The sequence below is a fragment of the Rhincodon typus genome, chromosome 4, assembly GCF_021869965.1.
Source record: "Rhincodon typus isolate 14 chromosome 4, sRhiTyp1.1, whole genome shotgun sequence".
Taxonomy (NCBI): domain Eukaryota; kingdom Metazoa; phylum Chordata; class Chondrichthyes; order Orectolobiformes; family Rhincodontidae; genus Rhincodon; species Rhincodon typus.
Window position 1 is genome coordinate 108,237,799 of NC_063335.1, and position 9,540 is coordinate 108,247,338.

Consider the following 9,540-nt stretch of genomic DNA (forward strand, 5'->3'; position numbering starts at 1 on the left):
CGTTTCGGGCCTAGACCCTTCATAGGAAATGGGTCTGATGAAGGGTCTCGGCCTGAAACGTCAGCCTTTCTGCTCCTATGATGCTGCTTGGCCTGCTGTGTTCATTCAGCTCTGCAGCTTGTTGTCTATGTCCAAAACTAGCAAGATTTGGACTGATGAGTGGTAGGTAACATTTGTGCCACACAAGTGCCAGGCAATGACCATATAAACAAGAGACGACCTAACTATTGACTCTTGACTTTCAATGGCATTACCACAACTGAATATTCCTCTATCAACATCCTGGGATTACCATTGACAATAAACTGAACTGAATTAGCCATATAAATATAGTGGCTACAGGAGCAGATCAGAATCTAGGAATTTTACAAAGAGTAATTCAATTTCTGGCTCCCCAAGCCATCTTCAAAATATACAGTAAAAATTGACTAAGTCACCCAAGACAGTACCTTCCAAACCCACAACAACTACCATCTAGAAGGACAAGAGCAGCAGATACATGGAAACACTGTCACCTGTAAGTTTCCATTCAAGCCATTCTTCCATTCTGACTGGGAAAAATATCTCTATTACTTTAATAGTACAGTTGGGCCAAAATCCTGGAACTCCCTCCCAAAAAGAGTTGTGAGTCTACCTACATCAAATGAACTGTAGCAGTTCAAGAAGTCAACTCAACACCACCTCCTCAATGATAACTAGGGGTACGCAATAAATGCCGGCCCAACAAGCGATATCCACATCCACAATGAAAAAGAACTGAAGAGCCACTTAGGATACATAACATCCAAGACAGACCGTGGATGAAGCTTGGAGTAGAGCCCTTCACTATCACAAGAACTGATTATGTTGTAACCATGGACTTCTATTATGACTCCTGGCGGTTAGGCTAACTGAGGTCTATGACTGCCAATGAGACTGTAGAATGCCTTAAAACACATTTCAGTCATATGGCATTCCAGATATTCTGACGAGCAACAATGACCCTCAATTTATGGGAAATTGGGAAACTGGACTGGGAAATTCAGCACCATGCATTCAGTTCATATTATACCTAGTCAATTAGAAATATTTGACAGCTGAGGCAGAAGTGAAAATTGGCAAAGGGATCATAAAAAAGAAATTGAGCATATCCAGCACAGATTTATACAATGCTATAAGAGAGTGCAGAAACACACCTGTGGAGTCTAGTCCAGTTCAATACTTAATATCACTTTTCAATTAAACTACAATTACACTATCATAGATATTACCAACACTAGAATCAGAGACAAAATTAATGGGAGACAAAAGAAAGCAAAATTTCACTTTAATAAAGCTGTCAAACCATTGCCAGAATTGAGTGCTGGAGAGCCAGTCAGAGTGCAAATTTACAACAAACTTAACAAGTGTCAGCCCATTGGCAGCTTGGGACCCATGTAGAGCAGTTGTCACCGCCATCATATGTGATAGTGTAAATGATCAGCTACATTGTTCCAGCTGCAAACGTATGGGTATAACTGGAGAAGCTATTCCATCCATGCAGACAACTGATGAGGAAGATGTGATGTAATCATTTCAACAATCTGCCCTAGATGTTCAATGTTTCCCAACAAGGACAATGGATCAGAAACAGTTACCACATCAATAGTAATCAATCCAGGAATGTCATTTCCTGGTGCAAGACCTTCACCCAGGAATAGCCAGATCCCAGGTGAGCAGCCAATGGTATGCACAAACATACTATTAGAATATCTACACAATTGAAAGATTATGAATGTAATACATGTGCAGAGGGGGCTGGATAGAATTAGCAAATACTTTTTGTTCAGGAATAATCATTTTCTTTATTGCCCATGTATAATGGATAATTTGCAACTGCAAATTACAGTGCAAATAAATTGATTTTGATTTTGTAAAAAATGGAATATTTGGAGAAATGAATTTACACAATGCACAATTTTTGGGTTGCTATGGATGATCTCTGATGATCTCTGTATGATCGCTGCTATAAACTGCTTTCACTTTAGCACTACTAGTCATTGAAATACATGCTATGAAACACCCACAATTCTTGACCTCCTTGTCAATTAAAAATCTGTCCAACTCTGCCCTGACAGTATCCACTGTTCTCTCTGGAAGAGGAATCCAAATTCTAATGAACCTCCAAGAAAAAATACTTCTTATTTCTATTTTAATTGTGAAACACCATTTTTGAGCAGTAGCCCCTAGTTTAAGGTTTTCGCAAAGATTTGTAGCTCAGGTTGTGGGTGAGGTTGTTGACTTGGTTGCCGAGCTGACTTGTTTTCGTTCAGACATTTCATCACCATACCAGGTAACATCATCAGTGAGGCCTCTAATGAAGCAATGTTGTTCTATCCCGCTTGGAATTTATACTGGCCAGTCTGTTATAGAGTTGTGTCTTTTCTGGTTCTGTTCTTTATGGGTTTGTATATGGGGTTCAATTCTATATGTTTATTGATTGCATTATGGATTGAGAACCATGTCTCTAGGAATTCCCATGCGTGTCCATGTTTGGCTTGGGCTACTATGGTTATATTGTCCCAGTTAAACTGATGGCCTTCATTGTCCGAGTGAACTGATATGAGAAACCAATCCAGCAGACGACTCACAGAAACTGAGAAAGATGACCTATTATGCGGACTGAACTATAGCCGCAAAGATGCAAACAGAACAGACTTCATGGCCACTCTGGAAACTACATTAAAAGTCAACAGACTCATGGACGAAACACAACAAGTCATCCGACAAACTATAATTCTCACACTAAGCTGAAAGAACGAATGGGACACCCTGAACACATCAGAGAGAAAAGCACTAGAAAAACACAAGAAAGACAAAAACATTAAATCCTACCAGCAGACAAAGGACGCATGACTGTCATTATGAACGAACCAGACTATGTTGAGAAAGCACAGGCATTGCTCACAGATACGAACACTTACAAACAGGTGGCGATAAACCCAACACCGCAGCTAGGTAATGGGACCACCCAGTCCCTGAAGAGACTAAAGGATGTAAGACAGATAACCAAGATGGACTACATGAGAATTAAACCAGAAGGCGTGAACACCCCCCACTTCTATGGACTCCCTAAAGTACACAAACCAGACATCCCCCTCAGACCCAACGCCTCCCTACTAGGCACACATTCACACAAACTGGCCAATGACCAACAACAGAAACTGAAACACCTAGTCAATGGATCATTCCATTCCAGCCACTCTACCCAAGAATTCCTCAATACCCTCAAGAACATAAAAATCAGCAAAGATGAGATTATGGTATCCTTTGATGTCACAGCTTTATTCACCTTAATCGACATCCCACTAGCCAAAGAAACACATTACTAGAGGAAGCAGGAACACAGACCAGCAGCTCCATCAGCAATGACAACATACTCAAACTACTAAACTTGTGCCTCACCACACACTTCGTCTTTAATGGTCAAGTATACAAGCAGATCAATGACAAACCCATGGGATCGCCCATCTCAGGACTCATCACAGCGGCAGTCATGCAAAGACATGGCTACCCTCCCCCTCATTCAACCTAAACTGTGGATCCAATATGTGGATGACGTATTCGTCATTAAATTCACCAAACTAGAAGAGACCCATCACCTCGTCAACAACGTAGTCGCTGGGATTACATGCACATGAGAAGAAGAAAACAACAATCAGCTTCCGTTTCTGGACGTCAGAGTTGAACATATAACCAACAGGTAGTTCCACACATCTGTATACAGGAAAGCAATCCACACTGACCAAATGCTCAACTTCCACAGCAACTACCCCAATGTCATCAAACAAAGCTGTGTTAGGGCACTATTTAAATGGGCCACCACTCACTGCAACACGCCAGAGCTACGCAGGAAAGAGGAAGAGCACCTATACAAAATCTTCACTATGAACAGATACCCCCACAACTTCATCCGCAGGTGTCTAATAAATTGACAACAATAAGAGGACACAGTACGCCCTAACACACTGGCCACACTGCCCTACATCAAGAACATATCAGAACTGACAACGAGACTCCTACGACCACTAGGAATCATGGTAGCACACAAACCTACAGCCACGCTACGATAAACACTAACAAGGATTAAAGACTAATACCCACGACATGCAGAACCAACGTAGTTTGAAAAATACCATGCAACAACTGCCACAAACATTACATTGGACAGACAGGAAGGAAACTATCAATTAGAATACACAAACATCAGGTGACATCAAAATGACACAACAAATTTTCCCTAATATCAACACACTTGGACAATGAAGGCCATCAGTTTAACTGGGACAAGGTAACCATAGTAGCCCAAACCAAATATAGACACACACAGGAATTCATAGAGGCATGGTTCTCAACTTATATTGCAATCAACAAACATATAGAATTGGACCCCATATACAAACCCATAAAGAACAGAACTGGAAATAACACATCTCCATAACAGACTGGACAGTATAAATTCCAAGCTGAGTAGAACAACGTCTCTTTATCGGAGGCCTCACTGATGATGTTACCTAGCAATGTGACAAAACGTCTGAATGAAAACAAACTAGCTTGGCAAGCAAGTCAACAACAATAACCCCTAGTTCTATATTCCCCAAGCCCTGTCAGAATCAATGTCTGAAAGTGTGCCCTGTCAAGCCACTACAGAACATGAGAATAGGAGTAGGATATGCCATTCAGCCCCTCAAGCCTACTACACCATTGAATACCATGATCTCATCTCAGCCTCTACTCCACTTTCCTTCCTGTTCTCCAGAACGCTTCAACGCATTACTAATTAAAAACCCGTCTATCTCCTCCTTAAATTTATTCAATGTCCCGGCATCTGCCAAACTCTGGGGTAGTGATTTCCTCTGATTCAGGATCCTTTGAGAGAAGTCATTCTACCTCATCTCTACTTTAAATCTGCCATCTCTAATCCTAAAACTATGACCTCACGTTGATGAAACATTCTCTCTTTGGCAATCTTTATCTACTTTGTCAATCCCCTTTAGCATCTTATATACCTCAATTAGATAGCAGTCTTTTAAACTCCAGAGGGTATCAGCCTAAAATGCTGAATCTCTCTTCATAAAACAAAACCCTCATCTCTGGAATTAATCCATCAAATCTCTTCTGAACTGCCTTCAATGCAACAATATCCCTCCTCAAGGGGATCAAAATTGTACAAAATACTCCAAGTGTGATCTCACTAATGCCTTCGTACAGTTGCAGCAACATTTCCCTACTTCTATACTCTATTCCTTTAGCAATAATTTCAAAATGTAATTTTCTTTCCTTATGGCCTGTTGTATGTACTTAACTAGTTTCCTGCAATTCATGCATGAGGACACCCAGGCCCCTCTGCAACTGAAGCATTCCAAAAATCCTCCCCATGTTAAATAAAAAGTTATCTTTCTATTCCTTTGACCAAAATGGATAACATTCTTCTTCTGCCAAATTTTAACCTGCTTCTGCCAAATTTTGGCCCATTCACCCAACCTATCCATATCCATTTGTAAGTTTCTTATTTCTTCATTGCATAGTTTGCTCAGTACTTTTTCTTTAGTGATGATGATTGTTCTAATTTCCTCCCATTCTAATACCTCTGCATTACCTGTTACTATTTGGATGCTGCCATTTCTGTGTTCCCACTATTAACTTTCTAGTCTCATCCTCCAAGGAACCAAAATTCACCTTAGCTACTGTCTTCCCTTTTATATACTTGTAAAATCTTTTGCTATCTGTTTTTTTTTTCATGCTAGTTTTCTTTTATAATTTCTTTTATAATTGTGATTACTTTTTTTAGTAATTCTTTCTTGATCTTTAAGCGATTTCCAATAATCCATCCTGCCACTTGCCTTTGCAATATACTTCCTTGCTTAGCTACAGATAAACTTTCTTCCTTCCTGGAATATATTTTAGTTGGGTGCAATTGAGCATCTCTTTAAACACCTGCCACATCTCATGATGATGTCCTACATTTTAGACGTCCTGTCCAATAGAAATCTGTCCACATATTTAATCTTCTTTGTACCCTTATTTAAGGAAAGATATTATATCATATAGAGGTTGTTTAGAGAAGGTTCACTAGGATGATCCCCAGAATAGAGTGATTGTCTAGAGGTTAAACAGGTTGGGACTCTATTCATTGGAATTTAGAAGAAGAGAGGTGATCTCATTGAAATATAAAGGATTCTTAAGGGGCTTGACAGTATGTTTCTCCTCATAGGAGAGTCTTAGACCACAGTGCATAGTCTCAAAATTTAAGAGTAAAATGAGAAGGAATTTCTTCTCCCAGTTGATTGTGAATTTTTAGACTCCTTACCACAGAGAGATGTGGGAGCAGAGTCCTTGTTTACATTTAAGGCTGAGACAGATCGATTCTTGATTAGTAGGGGAATCAAGGGTTATGGGGAAAGGGCAGGAAAGTGGCCGTGAGAAACGTCAAATCAGCCAGGATCCTATTGAATTGTGAAGCAGGCTTGAGAGGCTGAATGGTCTACTCCTGTTCCTATTTCTTATATTCTCATTATGATCATATCACTTCTAATTCTTCTAAACTCTAATGACTACACACGCAAACTGTTTCAACATCCCTCATGAGAGAAGTTAGAAGTCAGCAAATGCCAATCCCAAGAGCCAATTGGGAGGAGAAAGATAACAGTGGACATGGTGATGGTTGGGTTGAATGGGTTGTTTGCGGGCAGAAGTTATGGGGAACACAAGGAGCCAGGGCAACATTGCTCACAGAAATATCAGAACAAATGGAGCCAGTTACATTAAAACTTTACATGAAAAAATGAATGAGAGGAAACTTCCTACAGTGCTTACATTTAACCATTGTTGGCTGCAAAACTTTGTTACAATTCAATCATCACAGGAACGACATTTAATTTTGGGCTACGCTTGCTTAAGTTTTGACAAGGCAAGTTGTGCCCTCATAGTTCCAAATAATCAGCTGTTTCCTCTTGTGGGACTAAATTCATAGCATTTTTCCATCAGTGAAATTTAAAGCATTACAAACAATTTAAACTATTATAGGAATTGTTTGTACAAGGAACCTTGCCAAACAGTTTGTTTAAAAAAAAATCTGCTGTAAAGGTTTTATATTTTCTTTTTGATGCAAATTTCGATGACATAGCAATGTGTTTGAATCAGCCATACAATTTCCATTTCTAGCATTAACAGTCGAAAAGCATAACATGGTGGACTAATAAGAAATGCTTGTTTTCAAGTGATTATTTGGTGTTATTGCCACTTTATAAAATTCATAACAAGCTCCTGCTTGCAAAGTGAAAAAGGAAATTGTGAAACCCATATTTGGAAGTGTTGCTGAATAGCTGGAAAGGCCTACCACAGCATTTTTATGGTGGATTTAATCAGGAATCTTAACTCTGGAATGACTTTTCTTCAGGACTTTTCTTCAGAACAGTCCTGAAGAAGAGTCATACCAACTCAAAACATTGACGCTGTTTCTCTTTCCACAGATGCTACTAAACTTGCTGAATTCCTCCAGAATTCTGTTTGTTTTTCAGATTTCCACTTGCCGAAGTATTTTTGCTTTTATTGCCCAAAGTACTGTGAACAGCTCTGGTCCCCTTATCTAAGGAAAGGTGGACTGCCTCCAAGATCTCCCCATCCCTGACCTCATCCCAAGACCAGCACACCCCCCATCCCCGCCTCCTTGTCCTGTCCAAATTCCCTCCCACCTACCCGCTCCTCCCTCCTCACTGACCGACCCCGATTCCCATTTCCTACCTACACTCACCTTTACCAGCTTCATCCCCGCCTGCTTGACCTGTCTGTCTTCTCTCCCACCTATCGGCTCCACTATCCTCCTTCTATCACTGCCCCCCTCCTCTCTCTATTTATTTCACAGCCCCCTACCCCTCCCCCATTTCTGAAGAAGGGTCCTGACCCGAAACATCAGCTTTCCTGCTCCTCTGATGCTGCCTGGCCTGCTGTGTTCATCCAGCTCCACACCAATGTCAGTATAGGAAAAGTTCATTAGGTTGATATCAGTATGAAGGCACTGTCTTATCAGGAGCGGTTGAGTAGGTTGGGCCTGCAATCGATGGAATTTAAAAGAAGGAATCAGTACAATTCTTTGCCAGAGAGGGCTGTTGAAGATGGATCATATTCAGGGCTGAGGTAAATTTTTAATCAGTTAAAGAATCACGGGTTTAGTGGAAAAGGCTAAAAAGTGGATTTGGGGATTATGGGACCAGCCATCATTTACTTAAATGGCAGAGCAGATTCAATTGGCTGAATGGCTTACTTCTGCTGCTTCAATATTATAGATGTATGGACTTGCATACTTCTGTCAGTCTGTTTTGCATGCAGGGACACACACGCACAAGTCAGGCATCTCCTTCTTATGTCTCTTGATTTGCTTTCTTAGTGCTCCCTCACTTTACACTTACCTGGAGGCTGCAAGGCTCCATATGCTTCACATTGCTCTTTAACACACAGGCACTTCAGTGCTTAGTTACATGTGCCAGCCTCTGTGTTTACTTTGCTTTATAGCACAGAGGAATAGACTGGCAGCTTGGAGAGATTGGATGATCAAGGGGCTGGACAAGCTGCTACGTGTTGAACCACAAGATAGCAGTCAGTCACTGGCTTGGTCCTATTCTAGTCCAGGAGGTTAGTCACGGACTGTCTCACAGGTCGTGTGAAACTAGTGCAGGGATTACAGGTCAGTCAGTCTGGGTGCTGTTGAGATATCAGCCCAGAATGGGCCAGTTTTTCCTCCAATGGGACAGAGAGAGAGATTGAGTTTGATGGGAGTAGATTAAAGAACAGTTAATGGTGATACAAGAACAAGCGAGGTGGTGAGGTGTCCCCAATAACTGAACAGGAAATGGAGAGAAACAATACAGCATTAGTAGCTTGATATGATAAGATGGGTGGGAGCTGTCGAATGGATATGATGCATACAATAGTGAGAGTTACAGTCCATGGGCCTTATTGAGATGTGTGTTTAGTGGCATAGTTAGAGTGAGTGGTGGCCCAGTGCTTGTGAGGAAACAGAGAGAAGATAGTAGCATTTATCCTTGTACAGTGCAGGAGACTATTGACCTTCTTCCTACACTGCTGGGCATTGCTGTTAATCTCTGACTCAGGCCTCTGTCTGGCTGCAGGCTGGATGTGTACAGTGGTGTCAGCTCTGTCAGTGGTCAGCACATCCGCCTCTCCACCCACACAAGTCCCCAACTAAGATTTTGGAGTGATTGATTGCATTATTGATGAAGTGAGATGTAGAAGATTGCATGAGAAAGATCACTGTGAGCCATGGCAGACCCTGCGCACATGACTCTCATTTGTCAAAACACTTCACAAAAGGGGAAAATTCTACCCAGAGCAACATGGAAATGTTATTGCACAGGAGATCAGTTAGTTCACTGGGTATAATCCAATGCCATCCTCCTCCCTCCCACTCCCCAGGGCAGGTTCACAGACCAGATTTTGGTGGTAAGGACACCTTGAGATCGGGTAGAAGGGTAAGGAGTGAAGATCGCACCATTCTTCAGCTTC